This window comes from Esox lucius, chromosome 5, assembly GCF_011004845.1.
Source record: "Esox lucius isolate fEsoLuc1 chromosome 5, fEsoLuc1.pri, whole genome shotgun sequence".
Lineage (NCBI taxonomy): Eukaryota > Metazoa > Chordata > Actinopteri > Esociformes > Esocidae > Esox > Esox lucius.
In genome coordinates, this window is record NC_047573.1 from 37,976,431 (window position 1) to 38,000,689 (window position 24,259).

At 42.0% G+C, this 24,259-nt stretch overlaps 1 long non-coding RNA gene across 3 annotated transcripts; it reads right to left on the reverse strand.

The window, feature by feature from the left end:
- Window positions 1–19,525: 19,525 nt before the first annotated feature.
- Window positions 19,526–23,897, reverse strand: LOC105009703. Of its 3 annotated transcripts, none has more exons than XR_827842.2 (4): window positions 23,771–23,897; window positions 20,349–20,402; window positions 19,859–19,996; window positions 19,526–19,576 (listed from the first exon to the last, which is right to left on the reverse strand). It is a non-coding gene; the product is annotated as an uncharacterized LOC105009703 (long non-coding RNA). The 3 variants fall into 3 exon arrangements; XR_827843.3 differs by lacking the exon at window positions 23,771–23,897 and adding an exon at window positions 20,760–20,792; XR_827844.1 differs by lacking the exon at window positions 23,771–23,897 and adding an exon at window positions 20,670–20,759.
- Window positions 23,898–24,259: the final 362 nt, after the last annotated feature.

Sequence of the window (24,259 nt, forward strand, 5' to 3'; positions counted from 1 at the left end):
AAGCAGGGGTTCACAGACTTTGAGAATTGTATTTTTTCTGCTTAAAATTAACTTTGTATTGGACTCTGGTGGGTGCCGGACCTTTGTTGACGTTAGTGAACTCCATTTATAAGGTAATGTTAGCTAGTTGATCTCACTGTTGAAACTGTAGGCCCAGAAATGTTTGGCCCTCATCCTTTGGGGCTCAGTTTTTTGGGAAAGAAAGACTATTGGTTTATTATATATATAACATTTCATTAATAATATACAGTTAAATTTATAGAATTCTGTTTATGCCATCTTATGTCATTTCATAAACTCCCTTGCCAACACGATATTTCCAGAAGAAGAGCATAAAGCAACAGTTGGTTGTTTATTGTTAAGGCCATATGGTCAAATTAAAATAAATTACAACTTATAACAATAACATAATTATATGGCTGTTTCACAACAACAAGAATCACTCAATGTCAAAATGGTATTTTACAATAACTTTGTATGCACCACAAGGCTGTCAGCATTTAAACATGTTAAAGCCAGATAATGGTTCTAGCTAACAGTAGCCATGTAGTGCCTCACATGCAGCGATGCTTCTTTAGCCTCTTATGTCTGTTTCAGAACACCAGAGAGCAGTGCAGACATTTTAGTGGCACAGAACTTAAGCACTGAAATTACGGTTGCTGTTCGGTCCTATAGATAGATACCAGTCGATTAGGCACCAGTCTGGTGTTATATTAACACCATGTTTCAGTACCCAACCCTAAAATAAACTGTTATTTATTTGCGGGTGTGCTGGTCCACAGCCTATAGTTTGAGAGGCTGTTGTTAGGGAGCTGAAGAAAGGAAAGGTACTCAGGAGAGTGCATGGACGTCTCATCCTTTCTCAAAGTCTCAAATTTCCTAAACAAAAGTTCCAAATCCTTTAAGTAGAAATCATTCCACACACTATTGCAACAGAAAAAGTTGTGGAATGTCTAAGTTTTTAGTCATGTTACAATGTGTTTACACAAATGAGCAAATAGGACTGTGCATAGAATTACCCTGTGCAGCTGCTGCTTCTTATGGAGCTGCTTCAACTACAGGAACAACCTGTGGATCTGATTTCACAACTGGAACTCCCAGAACAAAGGCTAGCACATGTGAACCTACAGTAACTTTCCTCTCAACAGAGAAGGACATTTTTGAAGAGGGTGATTTGATTTCAGTTGATGACGAGATTGTGATTGGATATGGTTCTTTTGAAGATAACACTGTGGACATTGATGATACCCTTCCAATGGACCTGCTCCCAAAAGAAAGTTAATTTACATTCCAGGAACCTTGTCAACCATTTAAGAACACCAAGCTAAGGCTTCACAGGGGAAATGTTTTCCAAGATCTCATTGCTGCCTTCAAGAGTGGTTCTTAGAGATTGAGATGGTCCTACCCAATGGTGTCACAAAAAAAAAGGAGAAGACAATTTGTGGAGTTCTGCGTGATGCTCTAAGTGAGTACTGGGAGACTTTCTTTATAAAATGCACTGCCAGAAACATACTGAAGTTACCCATGACAAGACATGACATGAAAGATGAGTGGGAAAATATAGAGAAAGTCATGGTCCTGGGCTACAACATGGTAAAGTACTTTCCCATATTATTGGCCAAGCCCTTCCTCTCCTACTGTCTTGGAATTGAAATCATGGAGGATGAGCTGTTTGCAGCTTTCTTAGAAATGGTTCCCACTTACGAAAAGGAAATTGCTGAGGAAGCAATGAAAGACTTCAAAAATTGTCAGAGGAAGAGAGGAATGGTTGGATTTCCTCGAGGTCCATGACGTTAAAGTTCTGATCACAGAGGCAAATGTCAGGAAAACCTTAGTTGAAGTAGGACATAAAGAAATTGTGCAGGATCCTGCCTATATTACTGAGTGTTGGAGCAGTGTCATGAAAAGGCTGAAACTGCCCCCAGGAGGATTAGATGAAGTGCTGGCCAGCCTCACTCATACACACAGGAAGGTTGTAGCAATGCTACAACATGAAACTCTTGACAAGAGAGAAAATCAGACTCTTGATTTCCTCAAGAATTTCATTAGAAACTGCAGTGAAGTTCGGCTGAGGAAATTTCTCAGATTCTGCACTGGTACCTATTTAAGATCATTTTGATTAATAGTCATACGATTTGTGGATTAATCGAAAATGTATTTACTCTAAATTGGTATTACCCATATCATTGTCCCCTTAAAAGGGATAATCTGTGATTTATTTAGTATTATATGAAATACTTGCCCTTAGTGTAGTTCATGCATAAGCATTACCGTGCAGTCCCATAGTCAGAGTTCTGGCCAGGTTCTGATTGAAATGGTAAACTTGCGACAGGCAGTAAACAGGGTCTACTAATTACTACCAACTACAGTAAATAACTAAAAGGTTTTATTTGACCAAGACTATAAAAGACTATAAAAAAACATTATTATTCAGAGGAGGAGACCCCGGGGAAGATCTAGGACACGCTGGAGGGACTATGTCTCCCGGCTGGCCTGGGAACGCCTCGGTGTCCCCCCGGAAAAGAGCTGGAGGAAGTGTCTAGGGAGAGGGAAGTCTGGGCATCTCTGCTTAGACTGCTGCCCCCGCGACCCGGCCCCGGATAAGCGGAAGAAAATGATGATGATGATTATTTTTCATGTCTTCCAATAGGTGCAGACCTCCTGGTTGCCAAAGAAATCCATGTCCGATTAATTGAGCCTGAGAGTACGTTTACAAGAAGACCCCAGTCCCACACATGCGGATGTGTTTTGGAAGTCCCAAACAACTATGTATCATACCCTGAGTTGGCGGTAGAGTTCACTAATGTCCTTGATGCAAACGTGGGTGATGGACATTATTTAGTGGTAAGTGATCAGAGTTCAAGACAAAATTAATTACAGAAATTCTGCATCTATGCAGTGAAGTCCACTGTATTTGGATTATCTGTGCAATCTAAATACAGACTAATAATTTAAAAATTTTTATTTACACATTTTGACAACCAGTATTTTGTCTGTGGGAGCACCAAGAAAGACTTAAAAGCAGGTTACTGATACTCTCAGAAAGGGAAGTCTCTTGGTCGGGTAGGTGTGACAGAACTATCTGAAAGGCTGAAAAGACAACTCAAAGAACAACAAGACATAAAAACGTGCCAACTAAATGTATTTATTAAGTAAAAATTTGTCGCTGCATTTGAAAACTCTTAACTTTTATCAGCATATGTTTTGCTCAGTGTGTGTGTGTGTGTGAGATGATCTACATCAGTCATTGTGGTGTCTGAAGACTGTGTCCGCTCTAGTCTCCTAAGGCCGGAAGCCTGCCAATGCTGCGCCTTGTGTAGCTCACATGATGCATTTCAGTAAGTGAGGACTTGGTTAGACTACTTTTGAAATGCCTCTGCTACTACCTATCAATGTTTAATATTGTAGTCAGTTCTTCTCTCAGGGAAAGATAGAGGGCAATGGCCATGTATGCATCCACAGGAACATGGAGGTTGTTTTAGGCCATTAGGTAGGTGCAGAGGGTGAACACATCTTCATCACAAGCAAAGTCACTGCGGTGGATGCAATCTTCCTCAGACACCTGACAAAGATAGTCTTCTGTGTTATATAGTTCTGGGATAGCATACATGGCATCAGGCCGACCATGGGGAACATGTTTGTTCCTTGATGGACGAATCAGGTGGCTGTTCCAGGTCTCCTTGGTTGAATCCAAATCATCCTGCAAATGTGAGTAGTAGAGTATAAATGATGAAATCATATTCAATTAATCATGATTACTAGGGAAAAACAATACCCTGGAAAACCTGGAAACAATTCAATTTGAGGGCTTGATTGCCATATATACTCCTAGATGAATGCAACAAGGACAAACGTCAGTAAGATTACACTTTTTGGCTACTAAAATCCAAAGTGGGTCATAAATAGACCAATTATGTAGGGGAGACCCAATTATGTTTTGTGTCTCAGTCCATTGGTAGATTTCAAAACATGTTTGATGTTAGACCAACTGCGAAGCCCTTTTTTAAACTCTTCGGTTGATTGTGAACAAATTGTTTATTGAATTCCTTTATTAAAGTCCTTTTATATACCATTCACATTTAGGTATACTTTGTTTTACTATATGCCCGGGTGAAATTGTGACCCCATGGCCTCTAATGTAGTGTTACCATCAGATCAACATTTAAATTTTCACACGAGCATATGCCCTGATACGTGGGACATCTTTTTTACTTGATTAAGGGGCATGGTTAAATGGTGTGATAAAGGATTTGGGTCATTATCAAAAATGTTCTTTTTTAAATTGTGATTTCCTGGTTTTAAGTCCATGTAAGTAAACAAAAAATGTAAGCAACTGATCTTGGAGAACAATGGCGTTGTGAAGTCTTTCCTTCTAGCTAATTTTAATTTTCACCATATTTTGAGCCATAGGTAAAAATACATAATGAACCAAGAGAACCAGCATGAAAAAGCTATATGGAAAACAGACAGCTTATCAGAGTTTATCAGATGAAGTTATATTGTGGGAGTGACTTTTATTTATTTATGGCCTTTAATTGTAGCACCACTACCTGGCCAATCAGGGCAATCATTTTGGCATGCTTTTGCACACCAATATTTACAATTCTACAAAATGCAATGTTTATCTGGTGTAACATGTCACAGAAAATATTTCTGATATTGGGATGGGCTGCTGATTTTAGCAAAAAACAAGACCTATAGGGTAGGCTACCTCATTCATTGTCTATTGATGCCACTTGCCTGTATCAAACTGAGGAAGCAGAATAAGATGAGGTTCTTGTCCAAGAAGTCCCCAGCAAAATCCCCTTCATCTTTAAGTCCGTGAAGGTGGTAGAGCCAAAAGTCCACACACTCTTTACGGAGAAAGCCCCACCAGCTTTCTAGTCTCTGATTTCTGGTGCTTCTTCCATAAATGAAGCTTTTATCACCCCCATGGGCATCATCATCATTGCAACGAAGGTACCGTTGCATATCTCGTATAGAGCTGTTTTCTGTCTCCATATCTGACCTCAGGATACGGGCACATCCACCTTGTTCCCCTACTGTCTCGAGGAAATAACCTCCTATAACTTTTGGGTCGCTGCTGGTACAGTAAGCATTCAGCCATAGTACCCTTCTTGAGAACCCATCAATGGCTCCATTGATGCATATACCGTACGGCTTTAATTTGTTTTAGGAATCGACATGCCATACAAAATTTGGCCCCTTGCTGAAGTATGCTCGTCTTTTTAACCTCCTACTTCTTCACATTTCAGTTCCCTCTGGATCAAGGGTGGATAGGATGAGGCGGACATCTACTTTTCGTACATTTAATCCTCATTCTTTGCATTTAGTGTGCATCCACCTGTAGCCATGCAAAGCCCCTGAGCCTTGGAGCTCTTCCCTTATGAATCTAACAGTTTCTGCTAAATCGTCAAAATGTTTCCGGCAAAACAGTCCCCTCTTCCTTAGGGTACGTTTTAGGGTTGTAAGGGTGATCATGATTCTGTGCTTCAAACTCAAAATATGAACAATGTCTTTATATTTGAGTCCCACTTTAAAGTACAGTTCGATCCTGCCTACTTCTCACTGACACACAGACTGGAGAGAAAAACAGACAAGGGGAAAATTATTGGAGACTTTAATAAACTCAACACATCATTCTAGCCATTTAGTTCTAGTAACTGAGAAATCAATGCACTTGCCAGTATTTACTATGATGTGACTTATGTCCACGCTTGAAATGAATCTGATTTTTCCAAAAAATATTGGATTATTTTGTGTGTGGCCTGACAATAATGTCAATAGAGTATCATCAACCAATGCAAAAAGTTGCTTTTTTTTGCCTACATGTATGCACCTTAAAAACCCCCTTAATGAAGAATAACATTTTGAGTACCGTGACGTCGCCCGATATGGCGCAGCCGGGGCCCCACCCTGGAGCCAGGCCCGGGGTTGGGGCTCGTATGTGAGCGCCTGGTGGCCGGGCCTTCCCCCATGGGGCCCGGCCGGGCTCAGCCCGAACGGGCGACATGGGGCCGCCCTCCTGTGGGCTCACCACCCACAGGAGGGACCATAAGGGGCCGGTGCGAAGAGGATCGGGCGGCAGTCGAAGGCAGGGGCCTAGACAACCCGATCTCTGGACCCGGAAACTGGCTCTAGGGACGTGGAATGTCACCTCGCTGGCGGGGAAGGAGCCTGAGTTAGTGCGTTAGAGGTTCCGATTAGAGGTAGTCGGGATCACCTCTACGCACGGCTTGGGCTCTGGAACCACACTCCTTGAGAGAGGATGGACTTTTCACCACTCTGGAGTTGCCCATGGTGAGAGGCGGCGGGCTGGTGTGGGTTTGCTTATAGCTCCCCAGCTCTGCCGCCATATGTTGGAGTTTACCCCGGTGAACGAGAGGGTCGTTTCCCTGCGCCTACGGGTCGGGGATAGGTCTCTCACTGTTGTTTGTGCCTACAGGCCGAACGGCAGTGCAGAGTACCCGACCTTCTTGGAGTCTCTGGGAGGGGTGCTGGAAAGTGCTCCGACTGGGGACTCTATTGTTCTACTGGGGGACTTCAACGCCCACGTGGGCAACGACAGTGACACCTGGAGGGGCGTGATTGGGAGGAACGGCCCCCCCGATCTGAACCCGAGTGGTGTTCAGTTATTGGACTTCTGTGCTAGTCACAGTTTGTCCATAACGAACACCATGTTCAAGCATAAGGGTGTCCATCAGTGCACGTGGCACCAGGACACCCTAGGCCGCAGGTCGATGATCGACTTTATTGTCGTCTCATCTGACCTGCGGCCATATGTCTTGGACATATTGTTAGCCCCCCGGCACAGCTCCTGCAGCCGGGCAATAACTTTCTCTTGGTCACTGGGAAGAAATGCCGTCGACCAGTTAAACCTGAATCGTTGCTAAAACCAACTGAGACTTTGAACAGGTTTTCCCCACTGGAGTCGGAGTCAAGGCCCGAGCCGTCTTCGGAGGGGAATGGTCGGCAGGCATGTTCTACCGGTGGACTTGAAAAACTGAAAACTTTAGTCATTGGCGATTCCATCACACGCAGTATTAGACTAAAGAATCAGCCGGCGATCGTACATTGTTTACCGGGGGGCAGAGCCACCGACGTAGCCGCAAATCTGGGGTTGGTGCTAGCGAAGTCTAAAACTGGCAAGTATAGAGAGTACAGAGATATTGTTATCCACGTTGGCACCAACGATGTTAGGATGAAACAGTCAGAGGTTACGAAGCAGAACATAGCATCAGCGTGTAAATTAGCTAGAAAGATGTGTCGGCATCGAGTAATTGTCTCTGGCCCCCTCCCAGCTAGGGGTGGTGACGAGCTCTACAGCAGACTTGCGCAACTCAATCGCTGGCTGAAAACGGAGTTCTGCCCGTCGCAGGAGGTAGAGTTTGTAGATTACTGGCCTTCTTTTTGGGACTCTCCCAGAAATAGGGCCAGGCCTGATCTGCTGAGGAGCGACGGACTCCATCCTAGCTGGAGTGGTGCTCTTCTTTTGTCTAGGAACATTGACAGGAGTCTCACTCCTATAGCTTTAACATGAGATAGGGTGCAGGTCAGGCTGCAGGCTGTTAGCCAGCCTGCTAGCATAGTGGAGTCTGTCAATAGCATAGCCAGAGTAGTTAGTACAGCTTTACCTATTGTCACTGTGACTTGTTCCAGGCTGAGAAAAGTTAAACAAGGTAGTGCTAACAAAAACAACCTTATTAAGATAAAGCCTTCCTCCACCTCGGTCAAAAATAAAAATAATTGTATCACTTCGCATCTCAAAATGGGACTCCTAAATATTAGATCTCTTGCTCCAAAGGCAGTTGCGGTAAATGAATTAATCTCTGATCATAAACTAGATGCTATTGGTTTATGTGAAACGTGGCTAAAGCCTAATGAATTCACTGCCTTAAATGAGGCCTCTCCTCCTGGCTTTACTAGTGATCATATCCCTCGTGCGTCCAGAAAAGGAGGGGGTGTCGCTAATATTTATGACAGTAAATATAAACTTACTCTCAAACATATCACAGAGTTTCATTCTTTCGAAGTTTTACTCATGAAAGTTAACCAGGCCGATAAATCATTTTACATAGCTACTATTTATAGGCCCCCCGGGCCATACACATTGTTCCTCAATGAGTTTCCAGAATTCTTGTCTAACCTTGTAGTCATGGCAGATAGTATTCTAATTTTTGGCGATTTCAATATCCATATGGAAAACCCCAATGATCCTCTTCAAAAAGCCTTTCAAGCCATAATCGACTCAATGGGTTTCATCCAACATGTCTCAGGTCCAACACATTGCCACAATCATACCTTAGATTTAGTCCTGTCACGAGAAATAGATATTGTAGATCTAATAATTTACCCCCAAAATCCTGGATTATCGGATCACTGTCTTATTACATTTACCATTAAAACAAGAAATCCACTTGCCCCCCAAACAATGAGTTTCAAAAGCCGTACTATAAATTCTCGGATTACAAATAAATTCCTTGATATTCTTACTAGTTCGCTCATAAATGACAGAGTAAATAAATCTGTAAACGATCAAATCGAGGATCTAAACTCAATACTGCGAAATACATTAGACATAGTTGCACCACTAAAAACTAAAGAAATACGCAATAAGAAACTTGCTCCTTGGTACACCGACAATACTAGAGCACTTAAGCAAGCCTCCAGAAAATTGGAGCGAAAGTGGCGCTCCACCAAGTTGGAAGTATTTAGACTAGCCTGGATAGACAGTACAGTACAATACCGAAAATCACTCACGTCTGCTCGATCAGCTTATTTCTCCAACCTGATTGAGGCGAACAAAAACAATCCAAAATTTCTCTTTGATACAGTTGCAAAGTTAACAAAAAAGCAAAGCTTAGCAAGTGAAGTGGGTCTTCACTTTAGTTGTAATGAATACATGAACTACTTTGATGAAAAGATCGTCACCATTAGAAAACAAATAACTGAATCCTTAAATAGTTATGGTCCTAAAAATCTCAGTTGTCCAAAAAATTTCCGGAACCTCCCTGATCAGGTGTCAATGGGGACACTTGAGTTTTTTGATACTGTATCGCTCGACACATTTACAAAATTTGTAATGAGTTCTAAACCCACAAACTCTCAGCTAGACCCGATTCCTACAAAATTACTTAAGGAGTTATTTCCTGTGCTAGGTCAGCCAATGCTGAACATAATAAATTGCTCCCTTTCCTCCGGATGCGTACCAAACTCATTAAAAATTGCGGAAATTAAGCCTCTTCTAAAAAAATCTAATCTAGATCCCGACATATTAAACAATTATAGGCCAATATCGAACCTCCCGTTCCTCTCAAAAATCTTAGAAAAATGTGTTTCCCAACAACTGAATGCCTTCCTAAAGACAAAAAACATTTATGAAATATTCCAGTCTGGTTTTAGATCTCATCATAGTACTGAGACTGCACTCGTGAAGGTAACAAATGACCTTCTAATGGCCTCAGACAAAGGTTCCGCATCCGTCCTGTTGCTTCTTGATCTTAGTGCTGCTTTTGACACTATTGATCACTCCCTTCTCTTAGAGAGACTGGAAACCAATATTGGGCTACGTGGACATGTTCTAGCCTGGTTTAAATCTTATTTATCTGAAAGATATCAGTTCGTTAGTGTGGATGGCATATCCTCTGACAAGTCAAAGGTATGCTTTGGAGTTCCTCAAGGCTCGGTTCTGGGCCCATTACTTTTCTCACTATACATGCTCCCTCTGGGCGATGTAATCCGAAATCACAATATTAACTTTCACTGTTATGCTGATGACACACAGTTATATATTTCAATGAAGCATGGAGAAGCCCCTAAATTAGCTATTTTGGAAGCATGCGTTTCAGATATTAGGAAGTGGATGACAGAGAATTTCTTGCTCTTAAACTCAAATAAAACAGAAATGCTCCTTTTAGGACCCAAAAAACAAAGAGCGTTGTTAGCAGATCTCACTGTGAACCTCGACGGCTGCATGGTCGTATCCCAAAAAACTGTAAAAAACCTTGGCGTTACCCTTGACCCTGACCTCTCTTTTGAAGAACATATAAAATATGTCTCAAGAGTTGCTTATTTTCATCTTCGAAACATCGCAAAAATTAGAAACTTTCTATCAAAAACTGATGCAGAAAAATTAATTCATGCTTTCGTTACTTCTAGGTTAGATTACTGCAATGCTCTTCTCTCTGGTTATCCAGACAAATTAATAAATAAACTTCAATTAGTGCTGCACACAGCTGCTAGAATCCTAACTAGAACAAACCTTGTCGCCACTGGGATGCCCTCCCTCCAATGCCCTTCGGGGGAAGAGTCACTGGCTTGTTGTTGACTCTCTATTGCGCACTTGTGCAGTTGGGCTGTACGCTGCTAGCAATACTCGGCCCTCATTCAGGGGGGTTGCGGTTGGTGGGTGTCCCTTTGGTTGATGCCTGGCAATGTGGTTGGATTGATTTCCTGCCTGTTGGGCCCTGTCCGGGGCCTCCCCCGGGTAGGGCCACAGTGTCACCGGACCCCCCCGTCTCAGTTTCCAAGGTGTTACGCTGCTATATTATTGTGCTGGGGGACATGAGGGATGTACTACTAACTTTTCTCAGTTTCCTCCAATTTTAAATTTTAGAAGGAGATGAGGTCCTGGTCCACACCTGCGGATTACCTGGTTTGGGGGGACCGTTGCTGTTCCTGTCCTTGTCCACCTGGTCATACTTCTGACCTAGTCTAAAATCGAATATACTCTGGATTTAGCCAAGAGAAATGTATTTATTATTCCAATTGGACTCTTAATATCTCACCCGGCACAGCCAGAAGAGGACTGGTCACCCCTCTGAGCCTGGGTCCTCTCTAGGTTTCTTCCTAAAATTCGACCTTCTTAGGGAGTTTTTCCTAGCCACTGAAATTCAACACTGCTGTTGTTTGCTCCTTGGGGTTTAAGGCCGGGTGTCTCTGTAAAGCACTTTGTGACAACTGCTGTTGTAAAAAGCGCTTTATAAATACATTTGATTGATTGATTGATTGACACTCGGGTGAAGAGAGGGGCGATCCGATTGGATCCGATGGCGGGGGAGGAAGATGGACAGACTCGGCAGGCCCAAGCGTACTGTAAGGGTCTGCTGGGAACGTCTGGCCGAGTCTCCTGTCAGAGAGATCTTTAACTCCCACCTCCGGCAGAGCTTCGACTGGATCCCGAGGGAGGTTGGAGTCCGAGTGGACCATGTTCTCCACCGCCATTGTCGAAGCGGCTGCTCGGAGCTGTGGCCGTAAGGTCTCCGTTGCCTGTCGAGGCAGCAATCCCCGAACCCGGTGGTGGACACCGGAAGTAAGGGATGCCGTCAAGCTGAAGAAGGAGTCCTATCAGGCCTGGTTGGCTTGTGGGACTCCTGACGCAGCTGACGGGTACCGACAGGCCAAGCGGGCTGTAGCCCGGGTGGTTGTGGAGGCAAAAACTCGGGCCTGGGAGGAGTTCGGTGAGGCCATGGAGAAGGACTATCGGCTGGCCTCGAAGAGATTCTGGCAAACCATCCGGCGCCTCAGGAGAGGGAAACAGTGCCCTACCAACGCTGTTTACAGTAGAGGTGGGCAGCTGTTGACCTCAACTGAGGATGTCGTCGGGCGGTGGAAGGAGTACTTCGAGGATCTCCTCAATCCCGCTGACACGTCTTCCATTGAGGAAGCAGAGGATGAGGGCTCAGAGGTGGACTCGTCCATCACCCGGGCTGAAGTCACAGAGGTGGTCAAGAAACTCCTCGGTGGCAAGGCACCGGGGGTGGATGAGATCCGCCCTGAGTACCTCAAGTCTCTGGATGTTGTGGGGCTGTCTTGGTTGACACGCCTGTGCAACATCGCGTGGCGGTCGGGGACAGTGCCTCTGGGATGGCAGACCGGGGTGGTGGTCCCTCTTTTTAAGAAGGGGGACCGGAGGGTGTGTTCCAACTATAGGGGGATCACACTTCTCAGCCTCCCCGGGAAAGTCTATGCCAGGGTTCTGGAGAGGAGAATACGGCCGATAGTAGAACCTCGGATTCAGGAGGAACAGTGTGGTTTTCGTCCGGGCCGTGGAACACTGGACCAGCTCTATACCCTCTACGGGGTGTTGGAGGGTTCATGGGAGTTTGCCCAACCAATCCACATGTGTTTTGTGGATTTGGAGAAGGCATTCGACTGTGTCCCTCGCGGCATCTTGTGGAGGGTGCTTGGGGAATATGGGGTCCTGGGTCCTTTGCTAAGGGCTGTCAGGTCCCTGTACAACCGAAGCAGGAGCTTGGTCCGCATTGCCGGCAGTAAGTCAGACTTGTTCCCAGTGCATGTTGGACTCTGGCAGGGCTGCCCTTTGTCACCGGTTCTGTTCGTAATTTTTATGGACAGAATTTCTAGGCGCAGCCAGGGGCCGGAGGGTGTCAGGTTTGGGGACCACACAATTTCGTCTCTGCTCTTTGCAGATGATGTTGTCGTGTTGGCCCCTTCTAACCAGGACCTTCAGCATGCACTGGGACGGTTTGCAGCCAAGTGTGAAGCGGTGGGGATGGAAATCAGTACCTCCAAATCCGAGGCCATGGTCCTCAGTCGGAAAAGGGTGGCTTGCCCACTTCAGGTTGGTGGAGATTGCCTGCCTCAAGTGGAGGAGTTTAAGTATCTAGGGGTCTTGTTCACGAGTGAGGGAAGGATGGAACGGGAGATTGACAGACGGATCGGTGCAGCTTCTGCAGTAATGCAGTCGATGTATCGGTCTGTCGTGGTGAAGAAAGAGCTGAGCCGCAAGGCGAAGCTCTCGATTTACCAGTCAATCTACGTTCCTACTCTCACCTATGGTCATGAGCTTTGGGTCATGACCGAAAAGACAAGATCCCGGATACAGGCGGCCGAAATGAGCTTTCTCCGCAGGGTGGCTGGGCGATCCCTTAGAGATAGGGTGAGAAGCTTGGTCATCCGGGAGGAGCTCAGAGTAGAGCCGCTGCTCCTCCACATCGAGAGAGGTCAGCTGAGGTGGCTTGGGCATCTTTTTCGGATGCCTCCGGAACGCCTTCCTGGGAAGGTGTTCCGGTCCCGTCCCACCGGGAGGAGACCCCGGGGAAGACCTAGGACACGCTGGAGGGACTATGTCTCCCGGCTGGCCTGGGAACGCCTCGGTGTCCCCCCGGAAGAGCTAGAGGAAGTGTCTGGGGAGAGGGAAGTCTGGGCATCCCTGCTTAGACTGCTGCCCCCGCGACCCGGCCCCGGATAAGCGGAAGAAGATGGATGGATGGATGGTATGCACCTTATAGCCTTTTAATTGAAGCAATGATTATTATAGCCTACTGTTTGGAGGCTGTAATAATGATTCAAGAAAATGTTAAACATTTACTAGGATGAAGGACAATCACAATAAGTTTTATTGGCCATGTATGTACAAATAGAAGAGAGTCAACTTTGGTTTTTCATTGCTCTCAATGTACTTATTCAGGAATAGACAAATGATAAGAACAAGGATAACAAAGCTAAACAAAGATATCGAATAAACATGAAAACAACTGGACACAAAGATGTGAAAAGATATGCTAGGTGTATACGAAAAGATAGCGTATCATTTCCAATGAAAAGTGAGTAGCTTTTTTATGCCTACATGTCTGCCCCTGCTTATAGCTTTTTTATTCAAGCAATGATTATAGCCTACTGTTTGGTATATGTGACGATTAAGAATAAAGTTTTTGTTTTTGTTTAGAAAATGTTAACAGGTACTTTAAACTGGGTACAGGACCCCGCAAGCTGCTGGTCATTTTGCTGGACATTACAGTTATGTTAAGGCAACAAAAAAACCCACCAAGACCTCCTCTCTAACTGTAGCAGCAGCCATTACTTTGGTGCTCACAGAACGTCAGCCTAGCTAACTGTAAGGTTTTGGAGTGGGTGAAAAGCTCAATAAATGCAACGTAAGTTAAGAAAGCAGTAAAACGAATGATCCAATACACAATATAGCATTACATGTAGCCTTAAATCTAGAAAAATATGACATACTTGTCGGATGCAGACGCTGCTGAAAATACGCCAATCGTGCCGTCTTCTTCTCTAGATTGTACACACTTTCGCCCGTTTACGTGGGCACGTTTACAAATTCTTGATTGCAAAACCGTGCGCACAGTTTATAAAACTGAGGGAATGGATTTTAATTCTGCGCCCAAACCGTGCACGCAGATTGCAAAACCATGCGCACTGCTTGCAAAACAATGGGCACTGATTGCAAAACCGTGCACACAGTTTATAAAACTGAGGGAATGGATTTTAATTCTGTGCCCACAGTTAACTTTTTTTTTTTCTCAGCTTACCCCAGGGGGGCTCCGTAAGGTTGAAATTAAGTTGTTAATAAAAGATATTCCAGTTGAATGGAAAAAGAGCAACAGTTGTCCCACGTCTCTTATAACGGTGTCATATTTCCAATATTTCCAGAGCACTTCGACCAGGAGTATCAATATATATCTGCTAGCCGACCCAGGGCCGGGACCCGTTACAACTCTGATGGGTTTTTTTGCAGACTAATGATGGCCTGTTTCACTTGCATTGAAAGGTCCTTTGACCGCATGTTGTAGGTTCACAGCAATGGCTTTCAAATATCAATACCATACCTTGAATGAACTCCAGACCTTTTAACCTGCTTAATTGATGAAGAAATAACAAAGGAACAGCCCATACCTGTCCATGAAACAGCTTTTGAGTCAGTTGTTCAATTACTTTTACACATGCGTCTGGATCACAGCCTTTATGTCCAACAGGAGGCAGCATGTGAGGCAGTAGAAGCAGTTTTCTAAACTTTTGACCATCAACACCGGCTCCCCTTAAGGCAACATCCTGTCCCGGCTACTCTTCTCTGGGTACACCAACAGCTGCAACCCCAGTCATCACTCTGTCAAGCACCAGAAATTCACAGATGACACCACCCTAATCTCACTTATTTCTGAACATCACCTCGCTTACGAAGAAAGCTCAGCAAAGGATGTATTTACTGCGGCAGCTGAGAGGGTGATTGGCTCTAATCTGCCGTGTCTACAAGACCTACACACCTCCAGGATGCGCAGGTGAGCGGCAAAGATTGGGGCTGATTAGAGTCTCTCTAACCCTGGAAATTGACAATTCAGAACTCTCCCCTCTGGCAGAAGGCTGAAGCCTATCAGGACCAAAACCTCTACCCACAAGAACAGTTTATTTCCTACAGCAGTAGGCCTCATGAACATGCCCACGGAGTCAAACTATAGCCCCCTCCCCACATACACACAAGCCTCAACTGGACAAATCTACAACACCTCCCCACATACACACACAACCCTTAATTGGACAATTCTTGCACCTTATATATTTCTTAGTATATTTTTTATAATTTATTATTGCTCATTCTACTTTCTTTATGCTTTGTCCAATATTCTTATTTGTTTTCATTTCGTTTGTACAAAATTGCACTAATAGACCAGAACAAATTCCTAGTTTATTGTGAAACTTGGCAATAAAACACTTTCTGATTCTGAATCAAAATGATCTGCCCTATTCATAGTAATATCTTCTTTCAAGAGAAACTCATGTTAAACGGTATGGATATAAAGGTAGGGATCGTACGCTGTAAAGACGGGTTCTGCCTTATAGGGGCAAGGGATGTGTGTTATCGTCTGCATATATTATCGGCGTAAGAGCGCATAGGTACGATCTATAGTTGCATTTCAATTCACCTCAGTAAGCCATATACACTTCCGGACCATACCCCAAACAGTTTTTAATCCACCCATTATTTTCCTATACATTTTGGATAAACCCTTATGTACAATTTGTGCTTTTTTTTTACTACCACATTTGTTAGGTGAACTTACCAGACCGCTATTGTCTCCACATGGTTAAAGCGCACAGACACAAAAGAGTTAGAACACTGCAAATGCAATTGCAAAACTCTCAATCTGAATAAAAATGTAATAAAACAAATTATATGGGGTCACTAATATGGTATGGTTTCTGTCTCAGTTAAACATCCTCTATTATGCCTCACTAGCGCTAACTGCGAGGACCACTCAGAAATCAATCACGATTATTATGGACTCTCCAGAAATTAACTCCTGATTGGAATGCCTTATTAAAAACAAATGTAGCAGGGACTTCACATGATAGGGTTCTGGCTTTAACTCCCGAGAAACACTATACATTGTCCCGGTACTAATTAAATGTCCCACTACAAACAAATGCCGTGGGGACTGTCCAGGGAACTAAAGTTCCAGTTAGAACTCCCGGGAACACAATACTGTAGGCATATATGTGTCCTGTTACCCAAAGGATATACAAATGAGAACAGACACATACCTCATCCATGTTCCTTAAGTTTCGTTCAGTAATATCTCGGTAGGACCTCCAATTGAAGGAACTGGATTTAGACCCGTTTTAGATTCATTCCAAATAGTCAATTAATTAATGTAACAAATTAATTTAATAGATAAAGGGAATATTACAATTATAGCACTATTATCAAAGATTCAAGTACTCTGGAGATTTTCGGTGTTTGCAGGAGCAGAGAAGCATGCAAATTTCAGGAAATGCAAGAAGACCGTTCCCAAACTGCACTCTGGTTAAAATCCTAAAAGTAGTGGGGATTGGTTTTATGAGTGAAGGGAAAATGGAACTAGTCCTGTAGAATAGACCCCTTTCCCATTAGGGACACATTCCGATCTGTTCTGGGGCAATCTCATCAATCAATCAATCAAATGTATTTATAAAGCCCTTTTTACATCAGCACTTACAAAGTCACAAAGTGCTTTTACAAAAAACACCGCAACCACCCTGAATGAGGGCCGAGTATTGTCAGCAGAGTACAGCCCAATTGCACAAGTGCGCAACAGAGAGACAACAAGCCAGTGACTCCGCCCCGCAAGAGGCATTGGAGGGAGGGCATCCCAGTGGCGATGAGAGCCCACCTGGCAAGACAGCAAGGGTGGACAGTATCAAGCCTTTCTGGTCACCTTCACGACCCTGGCCCAGAATACACCAGAATAGACCGTGCTGTAGAGATGAGTCTTTAGTAGACACTTGAAAGTTTGCACTGTGTTTGCATTTCTAACCTTAATTGGCAAATCATTCCACATCTTGCGATCTAAGGTTACGTGTAGGTATGTATGGCTGGATCATTTCAGCAAAGTAAGTAGGAGCAAGTCCATGTATTGATTTATAGGTTAACAACCAGCCCTAGCCCTAAAAGGCAGCCAGTGTAAAGAGTCTAGTACAGGAGTAATGTGTTCACATTTTTTTGTTCTAGTTAGGATTCTATCAGGTGTGTGCAGCCATAATTGAAGTTAATTTATTGTTTTGTCAGGGTAACCGGAATGTAGAGCATTGCAGTAATCTAGTCTAGAAGTAACAAAAGCATGGATTCGTGTTTCAGCATCAGAAAATGCCTGACGATCATTTCCCTTCGAAGGGCCTTGACTACGACTCCAGTGGGGAAAACCTGGCAGGAGCTGTGCCGGGGGGGCTAACAACACTGTCGTTTCTTCCTGGTGGCACAAATGCAGTTTTTTCCAGTTCTACACGAACATCATTCTTGCCTGACATTTGCATCTGAAGCCAAGTCTCTAACTCTGCTATCTTTACCTGAAGACGATAGTTATCCTCCGTGTTGTAGCTACAACAATTGCATTGTGATAAGGCAACAATTACATTGGGATAAGGCATAATAATACTACTTAGCTTTGGGTGTTCAGGGAAGGGTGAGTAGTTCTGTTAATTATGTCCAAATAGAGTCCCGGTGTAGAAAAGTTGGGTAAAAAATCTACAGATAAAAATATTGTGTTGGTAAACTCTTCAAGTAGAATTTAACCAATTAGTTTATATAGAGTAAATTCGAAAAAGTTTGGCTGGTAGTCGAAAGGCAACAGCAAGCAGAGTACAGGAAGTCAACCATACGTCAATCCCACAATGCACAGCGAATAGCCCATTCATATGAAGAATACAGGAGATTTTTGTCACATGTAACACACAGCCAGTACTTGCCAGAAATTCCTGCAGTTCCTTTAATGTTGCTGTAGGCCTCTTGGAAGACTCCTGACCAGTTCTTCTCATCTTTTCATACATTTTGGTGCCATATTCTTTTGTGCCATATTTTCTCCACTTGATGTTGATGTGGCTCTTCACTTTGTTCCATGGTATATGTAATGCTTTGGAAATTATTTTGTACCCTTCTCCTGACTGATATCTTTCAACAATAAGATCTCTCTGATCCTTTGGAAGCTCTCTGCGGACCATGGCTTTTGCTCTGAGATGCAACTAAGAAAAGGTCAGGAAAATCCTACTAGAACAACTTAACTTTATTTGTGATTAATCAGAGTCACTTTAATTTATGCTTTAAATCAGAGTCACTTTAAATGCTAGTTTTGTAAAAAAATTAATCTGGAGAACATACAGAGACCTAAATAAATATACCCTGTTCTTGCCGTTTTGGAAAACTGAATGTATCATATATAAAACTCAAAACTGTAATAAGTCGAGTGTGTCTCCACAGTCCAGGATTATGCTAGATAATCAGAAAAAAGGCCCCAGTTTCAAAAATACCAAACTTTTCCTTTAAGGTGTGATAATCTCTGTGGGGGTAAGACCTCTCTGGAAAGTTGTCAGACACAGTAAATATCTCAGCCCCAAGGTTTTACGCTGCTATATTATTGTGCCAGGGGGAGTAGAGTCAGTTCTCCTTCTTCACTGTAAATCATTGTAAACCTAAGGAATGCACTCTCTAAAATGTTCTTGTCTCCTGCTCCGTTCAAATTTAGGAGGTCATGAGGTCTGGACCTGGATTAGGTTTCATAGACTCTAAATACATTTGATTGATTCAAAATATACTAAATGTTCAAAATGTTAGCCTCTGCATTTAAAGGATACCTATATTTGAAGAAATCTATCTTCTGTATTTCTGAAAATTATTTAGTGTCATGGAATTTCTTGAACTAATGTATTTTTATTTCTATAATTGTGTATCTGTTCTTTGTCCAGGTGTTTTGTGTCCCTAAAGACTCACAACCGGGTGCAGGAAGGGATAAGGAACATGATGTTGTCCTACAGGTTGAATATGCAGATCTATCACAATAACTGTAGTTGTTATTATTGGTCTTTAATAAGTTCTTGCCCCTGAGGGCATTCATACAGTATATGAGACAGATTATAAAGCAAGCCAATAACCATGCATTAAAAAAATATCTACTGTTACTTGACTCTCCAAAAGTTGCCACACATAATTTTTAACAGAAAATGCTATTGGCATTTACACCAAACAGAATTTGTTTAGTTGCATAATGTTGTAACAGGGAAATTATGAAATAATATCTAACATATTGTTACACATTTGTAGTGGGATATTATACCTATATTTTATTACAGGGAAAGGTTATGTGGATTTTATAAAATCAAAAAGAAATAGTTTTCATTTGATTAATTTGTAAAACATGTCATTGCTGATATTGCTCAGTTTGCAGATTCCGGCCCAGTACTCCCAGCTTGTGTCAGTTGCAGAGATCAGACGTGCAGCATTCTATCTGCACACTTTTTGGAGAATTTACTTTACAGTCCTTTTCAGTAGCACATTTTCTCACTTCACCATCTGAAATTGAAGGCATATAAATGTACTTAATAGAGAAATACACCCAAGCTGTACCATGTCGGAGTAAATTACATTAAATAAATAATTAATATAAAAATAACGATTGAAACAACTCAAAGTCATTGAAACAGAATAACATAAATATTAGTTTGTTTCCACATCTTCCTTCATGACATGGCATTAAAACATTTTCCATGTTTGGCTTCATAGTGTATTTTGAGTAAAAAAATTGCTGCAGTGTAATGTGCCAACATTAGCAAATCCAGTAACTAGCTCACTCACAGGCTGGTTTGTGGAAAACAATTCTTGCACAGCGGGTGAAACTCACTCCACAGTCCACCTCTGTTATGTCACTCTTGCTGCAGGTTGGATCACGTTGATCAATGTTTGTACATTTGTGACACCTTAGTGCCTCAGTAGCTAGGAAGGAGAATGTTTTATGAATGTTATCTTCTGCATGTGAAAAATAAATATTGTTACTATTTGAATTACATGTATTTATCTCAGGAAGATTAATGTATGAGAACAATTATATTTCCAGGTGCCAGTACCAAAATCATTAAACTATATTATGTATTACTGTTAGTTACTTGGAGTAAGAGAATTTGCTAAATTGCTTAAATGTAAAGGAGTTAAAGGTACTTTTGAATATCAACTACTGAGAAGTGCCAAACTGAAAAAGCATACAAAAGTCAGAGGCCCTAACTGAATATCTTTTCTACAACAATTGAAATGATAAGTATGATGTCAGCTTGCATCAATTTAAACTCACCACAGAAAACAGCTACAAGCACAGGTAATACATTTGTCAGGAACGCCATTGCACCTACATCAAAAATACATTTTATGTAATCATGAGATATTTTATAAATAGAAAAAGCAAATACTTTCCTCCACAGTTGCTCATTCTTTATGCATTATAATACTATTGTCTACCCAACATTACATAATACTTCCACCTCAAAGCAGACTTAAACAACCAAGATTGCTTTGTACAACATACTTTTTGTTCAAAGAAATAAAAGCCAAACTGTTCAACAAAATTATTTTTTACAATCTGCTAAGTATCATAATTTGTTTTAAATTAACTCACTTGGATAACACTTGTAATTGAAATAGATTTCGGATTCTTAAATGTCAAGAAAAATCAAGGTTTTTTATACAGAGGCAAGGGAGTTCTTACCTCACTGGCTACCTGAATGTCTGGTTTCACGGCAAGCACCTTCCTTATTCATATAAGACATTCAATACACTGAACCCTCCCCCCGTGTTCATTTTAGCCAATAGTTGTGTTACATGTATTATATATGATATGGCCTACACCAGCAGTGTGCTGTGAATGTGATTTAAATACCAAATCTGATGTTTGTTTTAGCCCAATTGCGAGACCTGACATATCAGTTTAAATATGTGTATGTACAACCAGAAAATTAGCCACTGTCTACCCTGAAGTTTTTCGTTGATCAAGGTAATTATAAAAATTAAATTTCCTCACTTGAATTGTTTGTTTCACTTCTCCAAACGAAGCAAGATTCAAAACTTCCACTCTGTGTTTTCTGATTAAATTGGAATTGGTAATTTGCACATTTGTGTAAAAATATCTTTACTAAGAATCAGTATCCATTTCCCTTGAGCACGATACTGTGCATGTGATCATGTCTTAAACCCATAACTTGTTTGGGCAACTGGCTTTGCCTACTTCTGATGCCCTCTGCCAGAAAGCAGAAAGGGAAGGACGAATATCACCTTTCAACAGAACTACAATGCCAAGCACATAGCCAAGTCAACAAAGGAATAGCTGGCATGGACATGGCCTACTTAGACCTCAGACCTAGATTCTATTGAAAATCTTTGCACAGGGGATAACTTTGCAGCTTGACAGAGCTTCAACTGCTCTGCGGAGTGGGATAAAATTGCAAAATCCTGCTAATTTAAGCATTTGAGCAAATCTACATATACAGTATCTCACAAAAGTTAGGACACCCCTCACATTTTTGTAAATATTTGATTACACCTTTTCATGTGACAACCCTGAAGAAATTACACTTTGCTACAATGTAAAGTAGTGAGTGTACAGCTTGTATAACAGTGTAAATTTGCTGTCCCCTCAAAATAACACAACCCACAGCCATTAATGTCTAAACCGCTGGCAACAAAAGTGAGTACACCCCTAAGTGAAAATGTCCAAATTGGGCCCAAAGTGTCAATATTTTGTGCGGCCAACATTATTTTCCAGCACTGCCTTAACCGTCTTGGGCATGGAGTTCACCAGAGCTTCACAGGCTGCCACTGGAGTCATGCTCTGCTTCAGTATGTCGCAGTACATGTTGGCATTCATGGTTCCCTTCAATGAACTTTAGCTACAGTCTTTTTTTCAGATCCTCAGAGAGTTCTTTGCCAAGAGGTGCCATGTTGAACTTCCAGTGACCAGTATGAGGGAGTGTGAGAGCGATAACACCACATTTAACACACCTGAGACCTTGTAACACTAACGCGTCACATGACACTTGGGCCTGATTTGTGGCTACTTGGGCCCAATTTGGACATTTTCACTTAGGGGTGTACTCACTTTTGTTGCCAGCGGTTTAGAGATTAATGGCTGTGTTGTGTTATTTAAAGGGGACAGCAAATTTTTATAAAAATGTTATACTTTTATACAAGCTGTACACTCACTACTTTACTGTCACGTTTCGTAAAGGGAGACGGAGGCAGGCGCAGAATTACGAGGCGTTACTCTTTTAATCCACACAAAAACAAAGAAAGCAAAACAGAGGGCCGGGCACTACAAAATACTCAGAGGTTCAGGAGTTCAGGAGTACATAAAACATGACAAACATAGACGCACAATGACCAACAGTGACAGGGAGAAAATGGCAGAACTAAATACACAGACTAACGAGGAGAACAGAAACAAGTGGGAGCTAAACACAGGTGAAATTAATATACAGATTAACCGAAACAAGAACAGGAAAGACCATACAAGGATAAGACAAGGCCAAACAGAAAACATGAAGTGGAACGGTCCTCTCAGGCTGGAATCATTACATTTACATTGTAGCTAAGTGTCATTTCTTCAGTGTTGTCACAAGATATAATCAAATATTTACAAAAATGTGAGAGGTGTACTCACTTTTGTGAGATACTGTACATCTGTGCGTGAATCAGCATGTGATAATTTCTACACGTAGTGTGTGATTTATCATGTGAGCATTTGCTTGAGAGTGTTCATAAATTTAAGCACAGTCACGATCATCCTTACACACAGTGCCAGGTGGTGGAATAAGGGAACTGCTTCAGAAATGTAGACTAGTGAATGTGGAAAGTATATATTCAAAATGTATGAAGTAAATGTTTTGATTTCATTGTTTTTCGATTGAACCTTTCATGCATTGTTTCTTAAAAGGCTATGGTAATCATGTAATTTAACTATGTCAGTAATTTTTTTATGATAAGAACCCATATAATGTGGTAATTAGTTAAATTATGCTTGCTTCATGTTCAAACTCGTTTCCCAAAAAGTTGGGATACTGTGTAGAATGTTAAGAATGCAATGATAATTAAATGTAACCCTTTGATGCATACAATCACACCAGTGTGATCAGGCTAGAGTTGTCCCTGAAGCGTACGATCACACCAGTGTGATTAGAACGTATTCCTCAGAACGCACAATTAGAACGCCTAGGTACAAGTGACGTAACAATGGCTGGTCAGACCGTGCTGTTATTTACTCACATTTAGCTCAAACAGTGTTTATAACTTTATTTCCTGATTGTAATTGTTTCAAGACCACACTATGATATTAACCAGGTAGCAAGCATTCAAATCGGGACAAGAAGTGTTACTTACGTACCAACAGACAGCCAACACTAGCAGTTTTATTTTTCTACAATAAACATAATACACAAAAACGAACGATTTTAGCGACTACATTTCCTGGAAGAACTGACAACCGGTCAAAATCATTGGTTAAAAACTTTCTAGAAGTCACGTTACCCGTTGTGGGCGCTGCTATGCTTTTTATATAGTTTATTCATTTTCACTGCACTGAATTACAGGTCACGCTTTGTTAGCTAGCGGTTAGCTTACGTTTGCTAGCTAGCTACAGTTACACATCAACCAGCTTTTGCAGCTCTTTGAATTTGAAATTAAGTCAATGAGAGAAGCTTGCAATGCAATGTATGTAGTGTTTCTTACCTGGTGTGGATGCACTGAATGTATAAGCTGTCAAACTTGTAATGTTTCTTATCTCAATGAAGAAACTGTTTGTAATCAAACTTATCTTTTATTTTACTTTCAGGTCGCAAGCAGGAACAGCAATAACACCTGTGCTCTTCTAACTTCCTGTCTGTATCTTCTGCAGGTAAGTGTAATAATACTAACACCTAGTGGTTAGTGCCTGTATAGCAAACTATACTATCACTACAAAACTGTTGTGAGCATTAAGCAAGATATTGAATGTACGTGGCATAAGTTGAAACTGAGGTTGCAAGTAGAAAACAGGAAATCTTATTTAGGCTGTTTCTGGGGAAGAAGAGCAGACTAAGCCTGTGTGTCAGACTAACAGGAAATAGACGGGGACAGATACATAACACATACACATAGTCTGGGGAGGGGTGAATTAAGAATAGGCACAGGATAGAAACCATAAGGGTAAGATGATGGTTGGGCTACACGTACACATAG